Source organism: Callithrix jacchus, chromosome 4 (assembly GCF_049354715.1).
Source record: "Callithrix jacchus isolate 240 chromosome 4, calJac240_pri, whole genome shotgun sequence".
Lineage (NCBI taxonomy): Eukaryota > Metazoa > Chordata > Mammalia > Primates > Cebidae > Callithrix > Callithrix jacchus.
This window is the reverse complement of record NC_133505.1, coordinates 135,516,942-135,540,519: the sequence shown is the minus strand read 5'-3', so window position 1 is coordinate 135,540,519 and position 23,578 is coordinate 135,516,942. Positions and strand designations below refer to the sequence as shown.

At 36.6% G+C, this 23,578-nt stretch overlaps 1 protein-coding gene and 1 pseudogene across 3 annotated transcripts in view; one reads left to right on the top strand and one right to left on the bottom strand.

The window, feature by feature from the left end:
- The window catches only part of LAMA2 (laminin subunit alpha 2), a 637,958-nt gene that overhangs the window by 578,162 nt on the left and 36,218 nt on the right, over positions 1–23,578 (bottom strand). The gene's annotated exons all lie outside the window — the stretch shown is intronic.
- Positions 18,366–22,001, top strand: LOC103792614 (mesoderm-specific transcript homolog protein pseudogene; annotated as a pseudogene). The gene has a single exon (XR_619472.5). The product of XR_619472.5 is annotated as a mesoderm-specific transcript homolog protein pseudogene (transcript).

Genomic DNA, 23,578 nt, shown 5'->3' with positions numbered 1-23,578 from the left:
GCTCCAATATCAAAAAATCCAATATTGAACCAGGATTTTTATTTGGAAGTGGTATCATATCTCCCCTAGGGTCTTTCTTTTAATAACAGTTGCCCTTCATAGAGGATTTATGTGTGCCAGGCCCTCTACCAGTCACTTATACCTGTTATCACATTGAATCTTCTTGAAAAATCTTACAAAGAAAAATCTCTATCTTTTTATCATAATAAATGAGTTAAAATTACTTGTACAAGGCAAATGACTAGTAGATGAGAAACTACAATTCAAATGCATATCTGCCTAATTTCAAAGGCAATGCTTGGCTGGCTGCATGAAAATGACCATCATAGAAACCTCATACAGACAAGTACAATCACGTTATTGTTGAAACAATTTGCTGACTCTCAAATATTATGCGAGTAGATCCTTCCTCCCCTCCTCTATCCTAGATAGACGAACATGTGAACAAGTTTCAATAGTTGAGATACACAATATTTTTACGTAACCTTAGTGTTATACCATCTGAGTGTTTCAGGTAAACTAAATAATAATAGTTAATGTTGACTCAGTGCTTATTTGGTACCAGGGACTCTGTTAAGCATCTTACATGTGTATGTATACATGGATATACATTGTTATATATATATAATATATACATGTGAGAATTATATCTATGTATTAATATATATTAACATTATATATGATGTATTATTATATACATGTATATATAATCCTCACAATACTTCTAAGAGGTAGGTACTCTTATTATTCCCAATTCACAGACAAGAAATCAGAGGCATGACAGGTGACATAACTTGATTGAGGTCAAACAGCTGATAAGTGAGAGAACGAGGTTCAATCCTGGGCAATGTGGAACCCGCCTAAGCTTCTCTCAGATGTTGGCTCTTTATGCGTCACTGAGGCGGGCACTTTGTAGAGTAAATAAAATATCAATCAGACTTCTGGTACTAGTAGAATTTAGATGGAGAAACATTATGATACTCAAGTTCTACCCACGTTGCCTGGCTCCTCATCCATCTTCCACACTGCTCTTTGGTCTTCTCAAAGAACGCCCCATTCCAGAGTACTCACTTTTCTTGAACAATCAGTGACCTTTTCCCTTCTGCTTTGAACATATCTTCCTGGAGTGCCAAACCCAAAGCTTCTCCTCCCCTGCAGTTCCACACACTCTTTTCTCTGAGTGTTCCATATTCACCAGTGCAGAACAAGCTCACATCATATTATCTTAGATTTATTTATTTCTGCCGTCTGTTTAAAAAAGACGTCCCTCGAAGTCAGTAACCATTGCATCTTGCTACTGTTAGCATCATGTACAATCCCGGGCATATTGTAAGTACTTAAACAATATTTTACTTAAATTTTTAACATTTAAAATTCTCCACATAGTATTTAAATATTTGTTTAGAATCAAAATATTTTAGAAATAAGAAAAAATATAAAGGATCATATTTTGGGGTTTTTTAGTCCCAAATTCTCAAATATATCAAGTTTTAAATTTTCTAGTTAAAATTAAAAACCGGTTCATCTTTAACACTTGGTCATAAATGTTAGGTTGTCATACCAAATATATGCCCTTAAGTTTAAAAATGTGATTGCTTCAGTAAAAATTGAGCATTTAAAACTACAAAATAAGTTTTAATAAGCATTTAAAAAATAAGTTACAAAAGACTTGTAAAATAAAAACAGAAAGAATTACCCCATTTTTTAAGTCACTGAATGTATCTGGTTTTCTGTTTGCTTCATTTTGTTTTGTGTTATATAAATGCATCTAAATTCACACATTCAGTTGCAAAGAGACATTCTTCATAAGCTCAAACATTTTTCTTCCTTCCCTTCTCTCTTCCTTTCTTCCTTCCTTCCTCTTTTTTCACCTACCCTTTTTGTCTTTCTTTTTAAAACATTTCCACATGCTGATATTTATTTTCTTTTTTCCCCCGTAAGTTACATGGCATTTTACTGACCTTCCATAGGATTAATTCATCAGTCAATCTGAAATAGTCTTACCTCTACCTCACTAAAATGAGAGAGGAAGAGTTTGTTCTAAGACAAGAGCTAGGGCAGAGCAGGGCAGGGGATCTTATTTGGCCCTTGGTTAAAAGAGAGAAAGATCTGCACCTAATGTTAGATTGGGAACCAAAAGCACGTACTGACAAAGCTAAGGTCTGCTTTTGAGTTCCAGCTTTCACAAGAGGATGAGCATGTCCTTGAGAAGTTAGTTACCCTCGCTGGTCTTGTCTTCATCTTTCTAATGATATTAAAATTAAACATATCTCACTGGGGTGGTGATAATTCAATAAGCTTAATTATTACTCATAAAAATATTCATGCCATATTTATCTTAGATTGTGGGGATGTGCACTAATGTACTAGAAAATACCAAATATCACTGTTAGCCATTTTTGCATTGCTTTGAGGAAACACTAGACGCTAGGTAACTTATAAAGAAAAGATATTTAACTGGTTTGCTGTTCTGTAAGCTTTACAGAAAACATGGTGCAGATATCTGATTCTGGTGAGGGCCTCAGGAAGCTTCCAGTCATGGCAGAAGGTAAAGCCACAGCACATATGTCACAGGGAGAGAGTAGGAGCAAGATAGAACAATGAGAGATCACAATTTCTTTTAAACAACCAGATCTCATGAGAACTAACTGAGGGAGCACTCACTTATCACCAAGGGAATGGTGCGACCCCATTCATGAGGGATCTGCCCCCATGATCTAATCACCTCCCACCAGTCCCCATGTCCAACAGTGAGAATCCCATTTCAACACGCGATTTGAAGAAGGCAAACATGCAAATCATATCAATCACATTTCCTAAATTTCCTAATTTCACACTAACATTTAGAGGAAAGTGTGTAATTTGGAATGACTCAAGCATAGTGTATGTTGTGTGTGTGTGTGTGGTAGGAGGTGGTTTGGAAGTGTTAGTGATATGTCTTGGATGGAAACAGGTAGACTGGGGTCAGGTTAAGGATCAAACTGAACAAAAAAACTGTTTTAAGAATATAATCTTAAAATATATAAACTGGGAAGTGACTAAGCCTCTTTATAAGACCAGTATAATACCTTTGACAATGAAGGGAGAAATCAGTATTCCTGCAGAGTTCCCACTACAGGTTTACAGCACTGAAATCTCTGGGTGGCATTCTGATGTAGCCTCAACTCTGCTCACAGTCTGAAATCAAGTCCTTCTCTTATTATCTGTGTTGCTGGGATTTTTCTAGCCTTAACCTCCCCAAGACCACCTCTATCCCATTCTCAATTTCAGCTAATGACCTGGCTTTCTAGTTCATAGCAAGAATTTAGGCTATATACACGGGCTCCTTTAACTTCCCACCCTTTCATCTCTGTATTTTTTCTGTCTATATCAACTCTCACCTCCTTTCCTATAGTCTCAAAAGATCTTTTCTTTCTCCCCCTTAAGGCTAATTCTATCACCTGTATTTCAAATCTGAGTCATTTCTGCTTCCCTAAAAACCTTGCTGCTATTTATTTTCTCCCTTCCATTTTAGCTTCTCACTCTTTGCAATTTCTGCTCATACTACAATGATATTTAAGCCTTTCCCTTTATACCACTATAACTGTCCTCAGGCCTGCATTTCCCTCTATCTCCCCCAATCTCTGTCCCTCTTTCACTTCCTAACCACATTCCAAACCAAAACATATATATATATATATGTATGTAACAACCACAGTCTCACATCCTCACTTTAAATTCATGCTCTTCTTTTTCAATAATGTTTATATCTCAGGTTATAAAAGTAATACATGCTTATTATGTAGAATAAATATAATTTTTAAAAATCACACACAATCTCATCAGAGATAAAACTTGTTAACCTCATGATTGAATTACTTCCAGCCTCGTTCTTATGTATGATATTCACATATATGGATTGAGAGTAGAATTATAAAATTGGGATCACGCTGAATATACAAGTTAAAAATGTGGCTTTTTCTACTCAGCAGTACATTTACATTGAAAGTACTTTTCAATGTCATTAGATTTCATTGTTTATTTTACTCTTCTTATAGATTGAAACATAAATAGCAACTAATTTTCATGAAAGTGTTGACCCTTGAGCTTAGTCTTAAAAATGGAAAATGTTGAAGCCTCAGAAAATCCAAATGAAGCATAAAGAAGTAAATGCCAAACCTGGTAGTTAAAATACTTTAGCACGCTTATTTCTTTATGTTTCTTTCTTCACACAGTACTGAAAGGTTCTATTTTATCTTTGTATCCTCATCCCTGGCATACCATTTGGTACAGAATACCTAATTAAGGAGTAGTGAACAAATGAATAAGCAAGGTGATGCATTTGCACTTAGAAAAGCTATCTGTGATATAAAACTTTACTTTCCAGCTAGATGTCAATTAACAAGCTACAAGTGCAGACCCCTAATTAATATCCAATGGCCATGAATTAGGGGAAAAATGTAAATTATCATTTCATTTACCATTTTTCCCTTGGTTAAACAGTATATCTCTCTACTTTCTTAAATAGTTTAATTGTGATGTTCAATGAGACCTACTCATCAAATTTTAGCAGAAATAAGAAAACGTCAACCTTCAGCAATTTACAACCTGAGAACTAAAATTAAGCTACGTTCTAACTGGATGCTTGTTTGTAGATAAAGAAAAAGAAAGAATGAGTATAATCATTCAAACTTTTCGATTCTATGATCATCCAATTCTTTTTCAAATCAAGAAGTATTGACTATATAAATAGAGGTCACATGCATTAAAGAGAAAAGTTGAGGATTTGAGTAATAGGCTGTTTGGCGTTACAGATAGTCCTTGATTTATGAGAGTTCAACTTGGTATTTTTTGATGTTGTGATGGTGCCAAAGCAATACATAGTCAATATAAACTATGCTTCAAATTTTGAATTTTGATCTTTTCCAGGCTAGTGATATGCAGCACATTTCTCTCTGTGGTGCTGGACAGGAGCAGAGGCTGAGGATCCCAGTCTGCCACATGTTCATGAGGGTGAACCACCAGCACTCTACCATGTACTGTGTTTCCAGGTAATTTTGTCCAAGTGTGGGCTAATGTGAGTGTTCTGAGTATGGTAAAGTTAGGCTAGGCTAAACTATGATGTTCAGTAGGTAGGTGTATTAAATGCAATTAAGCTTAAGGTATCTTCGACTTAGAATGAGTTTATCAGAACATAACCCTATTGTCAGTTGAGGAACATCATCTGTATTGTTTTTTAATCTTGATGTATTTGTTTTCTATTGCTGTATAATAAATTATCACAAACCTAGTGACTTAAAAAAACATTCATCGATCATCACAGTTCCTGTCGACCAGGGGTTATTCACAGTATAGACAGGTCCTCTGCTCAGGGTCTCAGAAGGCAGCAGAGAGGCTGCAGTCTCCATGTTAGCTCAGCTGTGCTTTCTTGCTGGTTCTCAGTTCAGGCTGCTCTCAGCTTCCAGAGGCTTCCTGAGCTTCTAGCTATGTGGCTCTCTCACAAAATGATTGTTTGCTTCTTCAAGATCAGGAAAAGCTCCCTGAGCCCTAGACATTCTTTTAGGAGTTTTGATTTGATTACGTTGTGTGCCCTCAGGATAATCTTCCTTTTGTGTACCTGGAAGAAAACTAATTAGGGACCTGAGTTAAATCCGAATTCTATCTTCTACTTTGTTGTCAAATGTTACCTAATCATTGTTATGATGTCCCATCACATTCACAGGTTCCAATCGCACTCAACAGGAGAGAATCATAAAGGATGTGTACCCCAGAGATTGCAATCTTGGGGGTCATCTTAAAATCTTCCTACCACAAGTGCGAAATACACAAATGTATATACACAAAGTCCTCAAACACCGAGAGCAGTCATTTAAAAAGCAACCACAACTTAAAAGTCACCAAGACCAACTATTTCATGTACATGCCACCATTGAAGCTTATACGAAGCATTACTTTTATTTTGTGAAAAATAAGCTGGTATTTAAGTTCAAGCTATTGAAATAACTGCTCTTGGTAAAATGCCTATCCTCAGTTATTGCACCTAGATTTTATGACAGATAGAAGAAGAATGAAATAAGAAAAGCAGCTGTTCTTCATTCCCTCATGTATTTGATTGACACAGATCAGATGGTTTAGCAGGCAAGCTGGTGAGTGAGTCCAACGGCAACAGTACTGATTAAAAAGTTCAGAACTGGGAAATTTGGTGCAGCAAATGCATCTTACAATTTTTTTCATAGGTCTAGGTTTTGAAAATTTTAACAGATGGTCACCAGAGGAAAAAGGCATAATTAAATCTACTTAAATGCATTTTTAATCAAAATGTTTAGGCAAGTGAGGCATACTCATGACTATACTTCTTCTTACGGATATTTTCTCAGATATTTGAAAACACCTGGCATATCTTTTCTTAGCCTGCTTTTCGATATGATAAATGTTTGCCATCACCCCAGCCATTCCTCAAATTCCATGACGTAACAAACCTTCACAGCTACCTCCATTTTTTCTCCAGAAGTGATATAGTTTGGATGTGTGACCCTACCCATATCTCATATTGAAATGTAATCTCCAATATTAGGGGAGGGGCCTGGTGGGAGATGGTTTCATAATGGGAGCAGATTTCTCATAAGTGGTTTAGTGCCGTTTCCCTTGGGACTGTCCTCACAATAGTGAGTTCTCATGACAGCTTTTCTAGTATGTAGCACTTCCCCCCATACTCTTGCTCCTGTTTACACCATATGATATGCCTGCTCCACCTTAATCTTCCACGATGATTGGAAGCTTCCTGAGGTCTCCCCGGAGGCAGATACTGTTGTGCTTCCTGTACAGCCTGTAGAACCAAAGCCACTTAATCATCTTTTCTTTAGAAATTATCCAGTCTTGGGTATTTAGAGCAATGCAAGAATGGACTAACACAACAAGTAATTGCTTTTCTTTATCCCTTTGAAGTCTGGCACCTGAGGTTTATGTTTTCCAGATTTAAGATAGTAAACAGAAGATGGATCGGGCCTATCACCTTTCTTATGTTAGATGAGCATTTCGCAAATTTGGGGGTGAACATAAGAAGTCCTGATAAAAATGTAAATATCTAAACCCAAGTCTAAAATTAATTTATTTTAATCTAGACAGAGTACCTTGACTGTGCATTTTCAGCATCTTTGGTGATTTGCACTCAGGTGAACCATAGACTACTCTTTGGGAAACTATGTCTAATTCATATTGTTGAAGATCCTTTTAGCTTTTTCCCTCATTCAGTCACAATAGCAACAGCTAATGAACTTTCTGTCCACTAATCCCCCTAAGGTTATACATATTAGTACCTACATAGTATTAGATCATCAAGTCTGGAGAACAAATCTCCAAAAGAGAGTATATCACTATTAATTGCATCATAATAGATGTATCACTCTAACCTTTGAAAATCTTTTCAGATCTTGATTTCTGCATATATATATATATATATATATATATATATGCACCTAATGAGCTTGCTGCCATAAATACATTTTATAAGTGATCCCTCTAAATCTTTATTAATGAGAGCTATTCTCAAAAAGATACCTCCTATACGAAGTGTCTACCATGGTATTCTAACAAAGCTCGACATTTTTTTTCTTATCTTCTTCATTTGTGCCAAATAACTTTGCTGTGTTTTCTTGTACATTATCCATGAGTAGGATTTGGTGATTTCTTTTTAATATTACTTCCATTAGTTTTCTCTGATAAGTTAGCAAGCAGAAAAAAACTTAGAAAAGTCTCATTGCTTCTATATCATTTTCAAAAATATATGTATGATGGTTGGGCAAGGTGGCTCACATCTATAATCCTAGCACATTGAGAAGCCAAGTCAGGAAAATTGCTGGAGGCCCAGGAGTTTGAGACCAGCTTGGGCAGCACAGCAAAACCCTGTCTCTCCAAAAAAAAAAAACGACAATAACTAACTGGGGAGGGGCGGTGCATGCTGGTAGTCCCAGCATGGAGATGCTCCACTGGGAAGTGGAGGCTCCAGTGGTGAGCCATAACTTCACCACTGCACTCCAGCTGGTTAAGAGAGCAAGACTGATTCTTTCTCTCTCTCTGTGTGTATATCTATATACACACACATTCTCTCTGTTTGTATATATACATATAAGTATGTATATATACACAGAGAGAGAGACAATCTTGTGTGCGTGCATATATATATATATATATATGCACAAGACCACAAAGGAAGTAAGTGTTAATTCCAAAAAGTAGAAGTTGCCCAAGACAGAGTTTTGATCACACAGAAATAAAACCTACATGTCTTTAAAAAATAACTTATATTTAAAATAAAGAAGAAAAAGCAATGATTTTAGAGCACATATAACTGATGACAATGAGAGTCCTATAGAGGACATCTAAGAACATCTTGCACAGATGGTGCTCTTCCTCACTGAGACTATGATTGGAGCAGACACACTGCCCACAGGCTCTCAAACAATTCCTCAGTTCCCACACCTTTCAGTTACCCCTGACACCCCAAATGAGTTCCATTTGGTAAGTACTTAAGGCTGAACTGCAACTGAGACAGCTACCAATAGAATTGATAATTGTCTAGGATGCTCTATGATACACAGATTAAATATGTAAGTGATTTTAAAATGTCATCCAAAATAAGACTACTATTAACAATTCCATTAAGACCTATCTTTCTCAGCTAAACTTTTTTTTTATTCTACAGAAGCATCAACTAGACGAAAACTGCCATCTCCAGTGTACACAACAACAAAAATGTTTTAATCTCCATGACAACAGTGTTCAACCCACATACAAATACTTTTAGAATCTATTTAAATGAGCCAATTCATAGTTTTAAAAAGTAAATAAAAAGGACATAATTTATTCAGTATTTCTGGCTTCTGTCCATCTTTTTTTTTTTTTTTTTTGGCTTTTCCTTTTGAGCTCAACTGGAAGAAAGAGATTTCTCTAGTCTTCAATGAAATTTCAATAAACAGTAACTTAACTGACAAAAGAAAACTTTTTAAATGATTTGGTGGTATAGTTATTTTAAAAGCTCTTCAGTAAAAAAAAAACTCAATTTATAAAGATTTTTTTCAAATTTCTCCCAAAGGAACTCAATAAAAAATAAAAGGAGAAATATAATAGATGGGATGATTGAAAAACTACAAAAGTTATGGCTGTGAAAAAGCTTAATGTCCAAAACAGAGCTTGAATAAGTAGAGCTGTGCAAGTGGAAGTCAAGAGAAGGTCATACTATTTGTGCTTCCATTGTTTGGTTTACTTTTACTCATATATCTTGGAATTGTTTTCTGAGCCTGTTTTAATGAGATTGCTTTTTGCTGCTCTTTTGTGGTGAAGCATTTTGAACATAGCTAAATTTAGATAGTGTTCTCTAAAGATCCTTTTTTCAAGCTAAGATTAATGGAGGCCAACATTGTCCCCCTTCATATTCTGCCTCTGAACCTCTCAGTGATGGAGGTCTACGTGGGTTATATGATGACCTCTAACTGCACAGTGCATTTGAAAAACCACCATCAGTAGATAACAACATGCTGGGCACAGAGAATAAAATTAATTTGAACCACATGAGAATACATTTAATGGTGCATCTTGTTAATGAAAATCATTATCATATTACTCACTTATACATTTACCATCTCCATTGCTTTTATTTTTTTAGTTCTAGTACATCTGTTTTTCCAGAATGTCATTTATATTTTTGTTTCTGAACCACAAAAATTGTATTTTAAAAGTATTTTTAACTGAATATAAGGGAAGCAAAGAATTAGTGAAATGCAAAGTTAAATTTCACAGTCAAGGGAATCAAACTAAGGGTTCATAGACTACTCACTAAAATCATGTTTAATTTATTGAATTTATTGGATTGATTGATTTATTCATTCAATAAACCTCCTACCTATCCCAGATCCATTTTCAAAAGCCTTCAGATTAACCCTTGTAACACAAACTTTGAATATGTATTTTCCTTTCCAAGAGCCACAATGAAACTCCCACACCTCATTCTACACCTCTATTTCCCTAGCACCTAATATTATATGGCTGTAACCAATAGACAATCAGTCAGTGTTTGTTGAATGTTTGAAATACAGTCATTTAGTCTAAATGCTCCTCCTAACTGTGAAAGCTTTCCATTGACTTGCTCCACTCCAGCAAGCCTTATTTTATTTTCTCAACTATTTACCAAAGAATACCCTTTGCTCAGAGAAGTTATTTAAAGCCCCATGCTTATTCCACGTCATTGTTCTCAACTTCTTCCTTTATGGAATATATGGTTCTGTAACTACAAATGCTGTACATCTCTTCTCATTCATAATTAAACTAATATTCTGCATATTAAAACTTTCTTACTTAAAAAATTTTTTTGTGATACAGCATCTTGCTCTGTCACCCAGCCTGGAGTACAGTGGTGTGATCTCAGCATGCTGCAGCCTGGAAATCCTGGGCTCATGCAATCCTTCCACTTCAGCCTTCCGAGTAGGTAGAACTATAGGTGTGCACCACCACACTCAGCTAATTTTGTTTCATTTTTTGTAAAGACAAGGTCTCTTGCTGCCCATGCTTTTCTTGAACTTCTGGGCTCAAGCGATCCTCTCACCTTGGGCTCCAGAAGTGCTGGGATCACAGGTGTGAGCTACCACGCCCAGCCTTATCAGACCTTTCATTCCGTGGCTTTCATGTCATATTTCAGAATATGGAACTCTTTGTCAGCAATTAGAGGTAAGCAAAGTATTTACCACAAAAATGTAATATAATCTTTATTTACTCATGAATGCGTTACCCATTTATTCTCTCACTAAATATTCATTCCTTCCAAAAAATGTTTATTAGGTGTCTGCAATGTACCAGACAATGTGGAAGCACAAAAGAGATAAAAATGGTAAGAAAAACAGAAATAGTCGTTGCCCTCTTAAAGTTTATAATAAAGAAGGTAGGAATACTAATCAAATCATTCAGTGGGCCAATAATTATAATTGCAATTATACTGAAACAATAGTACCCCCTAATAAAGGGATGTAATCTAGTAGTTGGGTGGGGCATGGTGGTCCAGGGAAACAGTTTGATGAGACTCCCCTAGGGAAGTCATATTTGAATTGCAGTTTGAAAATTCAGTAGGGTCAGTGGAGGTGAGGGAAGTAGTAGAAAGACTTGGTGATAAGGGCTTTTTAGAGCAGTAGAAGGAACAGAACACATTTACGAAACCAAGGAAACTCCATTATGAACAAAACAAAACTTGAAAAATTGTAGCAAAATTATGATGAGCAAGAATAGCAGAGCTTATTTTTTTTTTTTTTTAAGTATAGGAATCATGGTAGACCACTGTCAACTTTGGGATCCATTTAGACCCAAACTTTTGGATCATCACTCTGGATGCAGTGAAGGGATCAGATTGGAGTAGGCAGGAAAGAAGCAAGAAAGTTTTCCTAGACGCAATGGTGTGGCTTACTCGGAGCACTCAGGGAGAACCAGGAAAGGCAACTTACTCTGCCCAGGAGACATTCTTGTTTCTTAGAGGAGGTAATGCTTAAGCTAATTATTTAACAAGAAGCAGATATCAGCCAATAAGATAATGAAGAGATGCCTATTCCACTCTCTACTCAAACTCCTTGACTGTTTGATTTTTATTGACTCTTCTGTTCCTCTCTGCCATGGAAAATGACCCTACATTTTGGACTCTGCTTATCTATTTGTAACCATCCATTGGTCTTCCATCTTTGGGTGGAATTCCTGGATACTAATATCTTTTCTGACTCTTTAAAACATATCTATGGAATTAATCTTTTATTTATAATATTTAACTTTTGTACTATGTGTCAGATATCCTGTTAAGCTAAAAGAAAGTACATGAATTTGAAGCTGTTGCAGTCCTTAAGAAACTCCAAGTAAGTGAAGGTAAATATGTTTTAAACTCATTCGTTCATTCAACATGTATTTGTTGAATGGCTACTATGTCTCAAGCACTAGGATACCACAAGGGGAAAAAAAGGGAAATTCTTGATCTTGTGGTGCTTTCCTCCAGGATAAACTGTAATACATGTGACAAGGTCTATCATTGACACAAGAACAAAAAACTGTTAATATCAAGAGGATTGAAGAATGTCCATTTTCATGAAAAGGCAATAATTGTGTTGAGTCTCAAAGGATGAAAAAGTGTTTACCAAGCAAAATTGTGGAGGAAAGCCCTTCTAGACCAAGTGATGAGCATGTGAACCTGAGTTGGAATTGAAGAGAAATTAAAAGTTGCAGAACCTTAGATTTTTTTGGAAATTCACTCCAGACTTATGGTAAGCTGGAGAACTGCACAAAATAAGAGACTAGCAGCAAAAAGATGAGTCCAAAATCAGTAGTGAAAGTCTAAGTGGAAAGTATTGAAGTTTTGTCTCTGAAGAGCAACAACAGTGCAGAAAGAGGGAAATGCGTGAGGTCATGGTGACGTTTTTGGATCAAGCACCAGAAATCATTAACTAAGATTCAGACTATCAACATAGAGTAGGTTTGGGAGTTAAGATGATAGAATTCTACTCCTTTTTCTGGCTTTCATTCTTTTGATCACTCTTAAATGTTGGTACTCCCGGGAACTTCCCTTCATTTCTTGTGGTACATAAGAAATTTCAAACTGATGTCAACAAACAATGAAAAACAAGCAAAAATTAACAAAACATAAGTAAGAGAAAGAATACCTCTAGAGGGACATCCTCTGAGAAGTATAAGTTGTATGTTTTAACATCCAGTGCTTTCACCCTTCCCTCATGGGATCTAGGCATTGAGTTCATAGTCGACAGGTGAGACAGATGTAGTAAAGTGCTTAAGTCCTTGTGCTGAATAAAAATAAAAATCTTATGTTTGCATTGCAGCTTCTCCATAAACTAACTCTAAGTCCTGTAGCCACTCCATCTAAACATGAGACAATAAATTTTTTTTATAAAGCTGTGGTGAGATCATATAAAATAATTCATGTAAATAGTGTCTAGCAATGTAAGGGCCTCACAAAACATTAGTTCTATGTAATAAGAATAAGTATTGTATACTATGAACTGTTCTAACTACTTTCTACTATTTCATTTCATCTTCACAATCAGTCAGGGAGGTAGATACTCTTATTATTATTATTGTTAATATCACCATTGCCCTCATTGTTACAGATAAGGGAACTCAGGCACTAAGCGTTTAAATGGCTTACCTCAAGCTAAATATCTTGCAAGTGGTGAAATTGTAATTACAATGCAGGCAGTCTGGATAAAAAGTAAGAAATATTAATCCCAGCACAGATATATGGAAACTAAGCAACACACTCCCAAATGGCCAATGGGTCAAGAAGAAATCCAAAGAGAAATCAAAATTATCTTGAGACAAGTGAAAATAATAATACAACATACCAAAACTTCTGGAATGCAGCAAAAGACGTTCGAAGAGGGAAGTTTACATTGATAAATGCCTACATTAAGGCAAAAAAAAATCTCAAATGAACAACTTAACTTTGTTACCTCAAGAAAATAGAAAAAAACTAAGACAAAGATAGAAAAGGGAAGGAAATAATAAATATTGGAGCATAAATACATGAAATAGTGACTAGAAAGAAAATAAAAAATATCAATTTAACTAATAGTTGCTTTTTGAAGATAAACAAAATTGACAAACCTTCAGCCAAACTAAGAAAAAAGGAATGATGATTCAACAAAATAAAATACAAATTAAAGAGGAGATATTGCAACAGAAATAAAAAAAGGATTATAGAGACTGCTATGAAGAATTATATACCAACAAATACAATAACCTAGAAGAAATTGATAAAGCTAGACACACAGAATCTACCAAGTCATGAAGAAATAGAAAATCTGAAAAAACTTGCGTAATGAGTACCTGATAATAAATAAGGAGAATAAATCAGAAATTTAAAAATCTCCCAATAAAGATAAGTTCAAGATCAAACACTTGAAGGAAACATTTTCAATCTTATTTTATGAGGTCACTATTATACAATGCCAAAGCCAGATAAGGACACTACAAATAAAGAAAATTACAGGGCAATATCTCTGATGAACACAGATATCAAAATCCTCATAAAAATACTAGCAAACAAAATTCAACAGCTTATCAAAAGGAACATTCACCATAATTAAGAGGTATTTATCCTTGGAATAAATAGATAATTCAACATACATGAGTCAATAAATGTGATATAGTATTCTCACTTATGCTTGGTTTCCCTTTTCATGGTTTCAGTTGCCTGTACTCAATCACAGTCTCAAAATATTAAATGGAAATTTTCAGAAAAACAATTCATAGGTTTTGAATTGTGCACTGTTCTGAGTAGCAGGATGAAATCTTACACTGTTCTATTTCCTCCCACCTATGAGGTGAACCATTCCTTTGTTCAGGGGATCCACACTGTATCACAACCCACCTGTTAGACACTGACACCATATGCTCCTGGCATCCAACCATCAACATTGTCATAGCTCAATAACCAAGGGTTACTCAAAGCAGATGGTCTTCCTTCTTTTTCATAGGTATATACATATAATGAAAAGCATACTATATGTAGGTTTCAGTACAATCTACAGTTTCAGGCATCCACAGGTGTCTTGGAATGTATCCCCCCATACATAAAGGGGGGGATACATACTCTACACCACCTTCACAGAATAAAGAATAAAAATCATATTGTCATCTTAGATGCAGAAAAAGCATTTGACAAAATTCAGCATCCTGTCACGATAAAATCTCCCAACAAATTAGGTACAGAAAGAACGTATCTGAGCATAATAAAGGATATATAAGTCCTCAGCTAATGTCATAATGAATGGTAAAATGTTGAAAGCTTTTGCTGAGATTAGGAATAAGATGAGGAAGACGTATGAGTGCGTTTTTACACTGCTATAAAGAACTGCCCAAAACTGGGTAATACATAAAGGAAAAAGATTTAATTGACTCACAGTTCAGTACAGCTGGGGAGAGCTCAGGACACTAACAATCATGGCAGAAGACAAAAGGGAAGCAAGGCACTTGTTCACAAGGCAGCAAGAAGGAGAATTGCCAAGTGAAAGGGGAAGAACTCCTTATAAAACCATCAGACCTCGTGAGAACTCCCTATCACAAGAACCGCCTGGGGGAAACAACCCCATGATTTAATTACCTTCACCTGGTCTCCTTTGACATGTGGAGATTATGGAGCTTATGGGGTTTACAAATGAAGATGAGATTTGGGTGGGGAAATAAAGCCTAACCTTATCAGGTGTCCACTCTTACTACTCTCAATCAACGTAGTATTATGATTACTAGCCAGAGCAATTAGGCAAATAAAAGAAATAACATTCATCTGAATTGGAAAGGAAGAAGGCAAATTATCTCTGTTTGCAGATGACATGATCTTATATATAGGAAACCCTAAACTCTAGCTAAAGTGCTATTAGAAACTAATAAAGAAATTCAATAAAGCTGCAAGAAACAAAATCGACATATGAAAATCTGTTGTGCTTCTATACTAACAAATATCCAAAAAAGAATTAAGAAATCAAAGCAATAGCATCAAAAATAATGAAATATTTAGGAATAAATTTAGCCAAGGAGATAAAAGATCTATACACTGAAAACTATAAGACATAAAAGAAACAAATGGAAGAAGACACAAATATAAATTGAAATATTTTCTGTGTTCATGGATTGGAAGAATTAATACTGTTAAAATATCCACATTACCCAAAGTGATATTCAGATTCAATGCAGTCATTATCAAAATTTCAATGCTTTTTTTTTTTTTTTTTTTTTTTAGAAAACGGAGAAAAAAAGGCCAGGTGCAGTGGCTCACACCTGTAATCCCATCAATTTGGGAGGCTAAGATGGGCAGATCACCTGAGGTCAGGTGTTCCGGACTAACCTTGGCCAACATGGCAAAACCCCATCTCTACTAAAAATTACCAAAAAAGTTAAGCCAGGCATGGTGGTGGTGTGTGCCTGTAATCACAGCTACTCAGGAGGCTGAGGTGGGAGCATCACTTGAACCTGGGAGAATAAGGTTGCAGTAAGCTGAGATCACGCCATTGCACTCCAGCCTGGGTGACAAGAGGGAAACTCTATCTCAAAAAAAGAAAGAAAGAAAAAGAAAATGTAGAAAAAACAATTCTAAAAAACAGAATTGGTATTCTGTTTAGTAACAGTTTAAGGTCTGAGTATCAGCAAGCTTTCAGTAAATACTTGTTGAGTGAGGCTCAAAGGCATCACCAGTGGAAGAAATAACTGGAGAGATTTGCATAAGGCGCGGTCACTCCTACTGATGATTTCTCATTAGCAAAAGTGCAGTCAATGACACAGAGCTCCACTTGCGAGACTTGCTGCAGGGCTCACAACAGAAGAGGCATAGCCCTTGCAATGTATGATGAAGAATGACTCAGTCTTGTTCTCTTGACTATTCCTGTGAAGATTCCATTTACAGTAAAAATAGGGACATATTTTAAGTATTATTTTGTAGAATAAAAAGTTGGGAAAGTTTTCTTTTCCTTTTATTATTCAAGGTTAGGACAATGTTGAAGAATATTTATGGACTTTGATACTTATACAGAAAAGAAGGATTGGTGCATTTAAAGCAATTGGAGAAAAAATACAATGAACAATTTTCACATTTAAAAAATAATAGAGTTAAATTAAAAGAATAAGAACAGAGTTTATAATAACAGTCCCAGTGGATAGTAAGAGTTTAAAAGTAACAATCCTTTAATGTAATTTTTATTTGTTTAAATTATTCAAAAACTGAAGTCACAAAGAAATGGTTGAAAGCCAAATAAAATCAGAGAAAAGAGTAAAAGTGGATCTTAGAAAAAATAATTTTTAAGAAGATTATTTGAAATACCATGTCTAGATATGTTCTTGCCTGATTCTGTAATCTGTGACCCAGAGTTCACCCTTTGATATGCACTATTCTCCTGTACAATTCATGTCCTGTAATGACTTCTCCTTTTCTCAGTTCATTTCTCAGAGATTTATGTTTTTTTAACTTAAGAACTATTTTATTGGCAGCATTCGCCTCATTGTTGTGACTTCTGAAGAAAAAAGTGGTAGTTTTAAAATAACATGTAACCTTAATTTCATTCATTCATTCATTCAGATATTCAATATTAAGATACTAGGCATTATGCAAAAGAATTTTCAATAGTAAATAAGTGAAAGAAGACCACTTATTGCCTGAAAAGTGCTAGAAATGGCCACTGCAAAGTGTGATGAGAACTACGGTAAAGACTCAAAGTCCTTTGGGAATTCATTTATTTACTTATTTTTTAAACAATTTCACAGAACTTTTCTTTACCTGTATTCTTTACAATAAATTTCTTTTGTTTGGAGAATTTATGAATACTTGTAAGCTATAGGGACTGGTTAGCTTTATTTGTTAAGACAAAAATGGTCCAACTGCCAAAATCTGGCTTACTCGCAAGTAAGCACCATTCTTTGTTCCTTTGTTCCTTTGGGAGGAAGGTGTTTCTTGTCCCTTTTACGTAGAGATCCAGAAAAAAGCCTCATAGAGGAGATACTGGCATTTGAGCTGTTACTTAAGAATAGGTAGCACTTAAACAGGACTAGCAGAAAGCGTACTAGAATCATAGCAACAGAAAAGCGAATGAGTTAGAAAGTGTGGTGTGTGTACATGTAGAGAAACCTGGGGTGTTTTAAACGGAAGTTGAGATGCACGCTGTGATGGTCTTGAAAGCCAGCGAAGATAACAGGGAAACATTGAAAGATTTTCATAAGGAATTTATATAATGAGACTTCTACTTGAGGAAGATTAATATGATAGTGATGTAGAATAATCGGAGGAAAAAGAGACTTTGAGTAGAGAGATCAGTTAAGGGATCATATCAGTCAGGACAGGCTAGGATGCTGTATAACTACAGACTCCAAAGTCTCTGTGGATTAAACTAACAAAGACAGCAAGGAGGTATTTCTTGCTCCTTCTCCATGTACATTTTGAGCCCATGTGTGAAGGGTGGGGGAAACTGATCTATATATTCTACACTTAGGCATCCATCTGGAAGATCAGCCGTCTCGATAGTATGGTGAATTATGCACTGGCTTGTAAAACTTGTACTCAATCTAAGAGTAACACATGTCAGTTCTGTTCACATTTCATTGACTGTCTATGCCTAACTTCAGGGTGAGCAAATGTAATCCTACTATATGCTCAAAAGGAGAATGACTGGAAATATCTATGAATATTTCAGTCCCCTCAAGAGGAGATTGCAATAGTTCAGCCAATGAGAGTGTAAGCAGTAGGAATGAAAAGAAATAGGAAAATAGTAGAAATACTTCAGAAATAGAGGCCGCGGCAGCGAGCACACCCCGGCACTTCCTCTGCGGCACCCGCGCCTGGCAAGCGCAGGGCCGCAGCGTACGCCCGCAGAGTGGCGCCAACCCTGCACTGGCTGCGGGCTGCGCCCGCGCTGCCTGCCGGCCCTTCACCGCTGCAAGGGTTAACGCGGCCACCGGGCGGCGCCGAGATCGACTCCGCAGGATGAGGGAGTGTTGGGTCCAGGTAGGCTGTTGGCAGCGCCCCGTTTGCTGCGTACCTGCACATCCCACCCCCTCAGCTCTCCCCTGCCCTTCGGTCATGGAAGTCTTCAGGCAAGTGTTTCACTTATAAGGGACTGCGTATTTTCTACCAAGACTCTGCGGGTGTGGTTGGAAGTCCGGGGATAGTTGTGCTTTTACACGGTTTTCCAACATCCAGCTAAGATTGGTACCAGATTTGAGAAGGTTTGACCTCGACATTTCATTGGGGGATTGCCCTTGATTTCTTAGGCTTTGTCTTTAGTGACAAATCGAGACCACATCACTGTTTCATATCTGAGCAGGTCAGCATCGTGGAAGTGCTTTTGTGGCATCTGGGGCTCCAGAACAGCAGGATCAACCTTCTGTCTCATGACTATGGAGATATTGTTGCTCAGAAGCTTCCCTACAGGTAGGAGCAGAATTGATCTAGTCAGCTTACCATAAAGAGTCTCTGTCAAATGGAGGTATCTTTCCTGAGTCCAGTCCACTCCTCCAAAAGCTACTCAGAGACAGAGGTGTGCGGTCACCCATCCTCACACGACTGATGAACTTCTTTGTATTCTCTCGAGTTCTCACCCCAGTCTTTGGGCCGTATACTCGGCCCTCTGACAGTGAGCTGTGGGCCTGTGGTCAGGGATCCACAACAAGGACGGGAACTGAGTCATCCACAGTCTCTTCCAGTGCATCAATCAGAGGAAGAAGTTCAGAAGGCGCTGGGTGGGAGCTCTTGCTTCTGTAACTATCCCCACTCATTTTTTCTATGGACCTTTGGATCCTGTAAGTCCCTCACCAGAGGTTTTGGGCTGTACAGGAAAATGCTGCCGCAGTCCACAGTGTCGATTCTGGATGACCACATTAGCCACTATCCAAGGCTAGAGGATCCCATGGGCTTCTTGAATGCATATATGGGCTTCATCAACTCCTTCTGAGCTTCCCTATATTACCTCCCCTACTCCCTTATCTGTTGTGAAGAAATGCCCCGGTCATCAAACAGTATTCTCTCACCAAGTCCACTTTACTCAAATTGGTGAACGTGTATAGGAAGAAGCCAGCAGGAGCTCTGACTAAGGTTGACATGATAGTCCACCTCCCATTACTTTGACATCTGATCAAATATATGGACTTGGCTTTGCTTTTGTGTTATTAGGAGATTCTGACGAGCATTACTATTCACTGATGCAGAAAGATTCTTTTGCATAAAAGACTTTTTAATACTTTGGACTTCTCTGAAATATTTAGAAGTGCTAATTTCTGGCCCAGCCCCCTCAGGAATCCTATAGTGAGAATGAGGAGGGGCCCTCCTTTCCTCTCCCTGAATGGCTTTAGCTTTATGGGCACATGCTTTTTAAAAGTTCTTTAAGCAACACAGAGCTGAGTCCTCTGTCATACCTTTAGATTTAGTTTCATCAGCTGTTTTTAGTTATAAACATTTTGTTAAAATAGATATTGGTTTAAATAATATACCACTCTAAGTATGATTTACCTACACATTATATATATTTTATAAAGATACTAAACCAGCATACCCTTACCCTACCGGAATAGTGAACCTAATTAAACATGTTTGATTTCTGAATAAATTGAACTAAATCCAAACTATTTCCTAAAATCACAGGACATTAAGGGTCAATAGCATCTGTGCCAGAGATTTACTGTTATTGGCTGGAAAGACCAATTCGAACAGCAAATAACAATCTGAGACTCCTCATACCTCAGTGCTTAGAAGCATGTCTCTCTTGAGCTACCGTAGAGGGGAAGGGATTGTTGTGTAGTCCAAATCAACATGCTGAATATACACTGATTCCTTTAATGTACATTCCTGTACTTTACAGATAGGAAAGTTGCAGAAACTTTAAGGACAAATTCTGAAAGACCTATGAACAAATGGTGCTGAATACTTTTTTTTTAAACACATTTCTTTGTCTCAGTCAAAGCAGGATTATTAAGTGATTATTTAAAATTCATTTTTTAATTAACAACTTCAAGTATAACAACTTTGAAACCGGAATAAGTGTTTATTTTCTATTAATAAAAATGAATTGTGACCAAAAAAAAGAAATAGAATCAAGACCTTGTTCATTGATATAATAGTGGGAAGAAAGAAAAGGATCTAGTAGGAATCTAATAGTTTATGCCTTGAGACTGATGGGACCCTCAGCAAAAATTTGGAAATAGGAGGGAAAAAACTTGATGGAGGTGGGTGAAGTCTGTGGAAAGAATGGGATACTTCAAAGTGAGAATGTTTAGCTGTTAAGTTTAAGCCACGTTAAGCTATAAGTTCTGGCAGGAATATGCAAGTAAGAATATCCGAAGGAGATAGAAAATTAGAGATGGAGCTCACTCACAGAGGTGGTCAAATATGTAAATAAAGATTTTGAAGTCACTAACATAGAAGTAATATTTAAATCTGTAGGCCTAGATGAGACTGCAGATTTCATATCATTAGATTGACCTTACGCTATTCTTGAGTCAACAGAAAGAATGTTGATCTAATTTTATAGCTTCACATTTCTGGGAAAAACAAAGATAAACTACTAAGGATAGAAATAATTCAGATAAGAATTTGAAAAGTTCTTCAGGAAGAAGGAACACTACTTTTTAAGGATGAAATTGGTGATAGTTGTGAATTTTGAATTCTTTAGGTGCCTTATGTTTAATATATCCTACAGTTATATCTCATTCCTAGAAGTTCACCATTTAAAAATACACGTGAAAACTTGATTTCCAGTAGAACAATTAAGAAGCACATAGTTAAAGATGATCTTCTGAAAGGCATTATAACAGTTTTGCCATTTTTCAGGAGAGATTTCTATTATCTTTGCCTTCACATGCACAGATGTGAATTTTTAGTAAAGAATGAATGAGTGAAATCCTTTATGAAGGTTTTTAAGTATATTTTTTGAACACAGTTCTCAGCTTGTTTTTTTTACTATCTATGTAGGTAAATTTGAACTGATTCATTATATCAGTGGTTACCAACGTTTTTGGCACCAGGGGCCAGTTTTGTGGAAGACAATTTTTCCACAGACCGGGGTTTAGGGGATGGTTTGGGAATGATTTAAGTGCATTGCACTTATTGTGCACTTTATTTCTATTAGCATTATGTTGTCATATATAATGAAATAATTATACAACTCACCCTAATGCGGAATCAGGGCAAGCCCTGGGCTTGTTTTTCTGCAAGAAGATGGTCCCATCTAGGGATGATGAGAAACAGTGGCAGATCATCAGACATTAGATCCTCATAAAGAGCACACAACCTAGATCCCTTACATGTGCAGTTCACAATAGGGTTTGCTCTCCTCTGAGAATCTAATGCCGCTGCTGATCTGACAGGAGGCGAAGCTCAGGTGGTAATGCAAGTGATGTAGAGTGCTGCAAACACAGATGAAGCTTCACTCACTCACTCACCACTACTTCCTACTGTGCAGCCCCTTTCCTAACAGGCCACCAACTGGTGAAATGCACAGATCCCCAACCCCTAGTACCAGTTTGTGGCCCAGGGGTTGGGAACCCCTGCATTACACAATCAACATACATGCAATTATTCAAATGAAGTCAAATATACAAAAATGAAACATTATGAAGAGTATTTTTGAAATTGTTATTATCATTTATTAGTGGATCTTTAAGTCAGTTTAATAGGTCAAAACCAGCATTTAAAATATAATATAAGCCGGGCTCGGTGGCTCACGCCTGTAATCCCAGCACTTTGGGAGGCTGAGGCAGGTGGATCACGAGGTCAAGAGATTGAGACCACCCTGGTCAACATGGCGAAACCTGTCTCTACTAAAAATACAAAAATTTAGCTGGGCATGGTGGCACGTGCCTGTAATCCCAGCTACGCAGGAGGCTGAGGCAGGAGAATTGCTTGAACCCAGGAGGCAGAGGTTGCGGTGAGCCGAGATCGTGCCATTGCACTCCAGCCTGGGTAACAAGAGCGAAACTCCATCTCAAAAAATAATAATAATAATATAAAATAGAAATAGTGGAGTTCACTAAATGTAAAATGTCTACGTATTTCTTTAAGACATCTTATGATATTTTTATTATGCAAGTGTTGTGTATGTGTGTTAGAAAGAGAGAAATTGTCCAATTTAAGTGCATTTCTTATCAAGAAAAACGTTTGAAGGCTACTGTTCTGGAGGAATGAGAAGAGAGGAGGAAGAGTGGTGTGTTGACCAGGAAATGCTTAATCTTATCAAAGACAAATATTGGTTATGGATCCCATTTCACACTTCATTTCAGTAGCCATAGTTCATTCTCAGTCCTTTAGAATCCACCAGATCTTTACATCCTGCACCCCTCAGCTTCATTATTGTGTTCTTGATTGATGATTTTTAACCAAAACCATAGCTTAGAGAATGAATGTATTAAAACTGGATGTCAACCTTAATAAGATTCAGCAAGTACCTACTTTATCCTCTATTTCATCTTTGTTAGCAGAGCTGAAATGTACTAGAATTTGTTTCACGATCTTACCAATAATACTACAACATTGTGTCTGATGAATACTGAAACACCTTTTCAACTCTGAGCTTTAACACTACATTAAATATTTCTAACTGGAAAAGTCTTTATTTCAAAAGGGCTGAGGAGAAACGTCAGATTTCCTGAATTTATCTCAGAAGGATTGCCAATACTAAAAAATGAGCATAAAAATTCAAACTATGGTCTATGGTGTCTTCTGTTAACCAAGACATAATATTAGTATTAAATAATAGCTAGATCTGGAGTATTTAACTGTTATTCTGGATTTTTATATGTTGACAAAAGAAACAGAAAGGTTAGAGCCATCAGCAGCTTGGGAGCTTATTAAAGCATTAGAGTTTAAAAATTTTTCTTTCCAATTCTTTAACTTGGGTTCACTTTAAATGTTAAGAACAAATCACATTATTATTAAAGAATGATAAATATCTGAGTTACCTCTGGGGATTATAAATTTGGGATATTATATGGTCTGATCCTTGAAGCAATAAACTGACCATATCTCAAGAACAGAGGCCTAAACGAGAGGAGTTGGCATTCATACCCTAACCTCTATTGCCACCATGACCAGAGT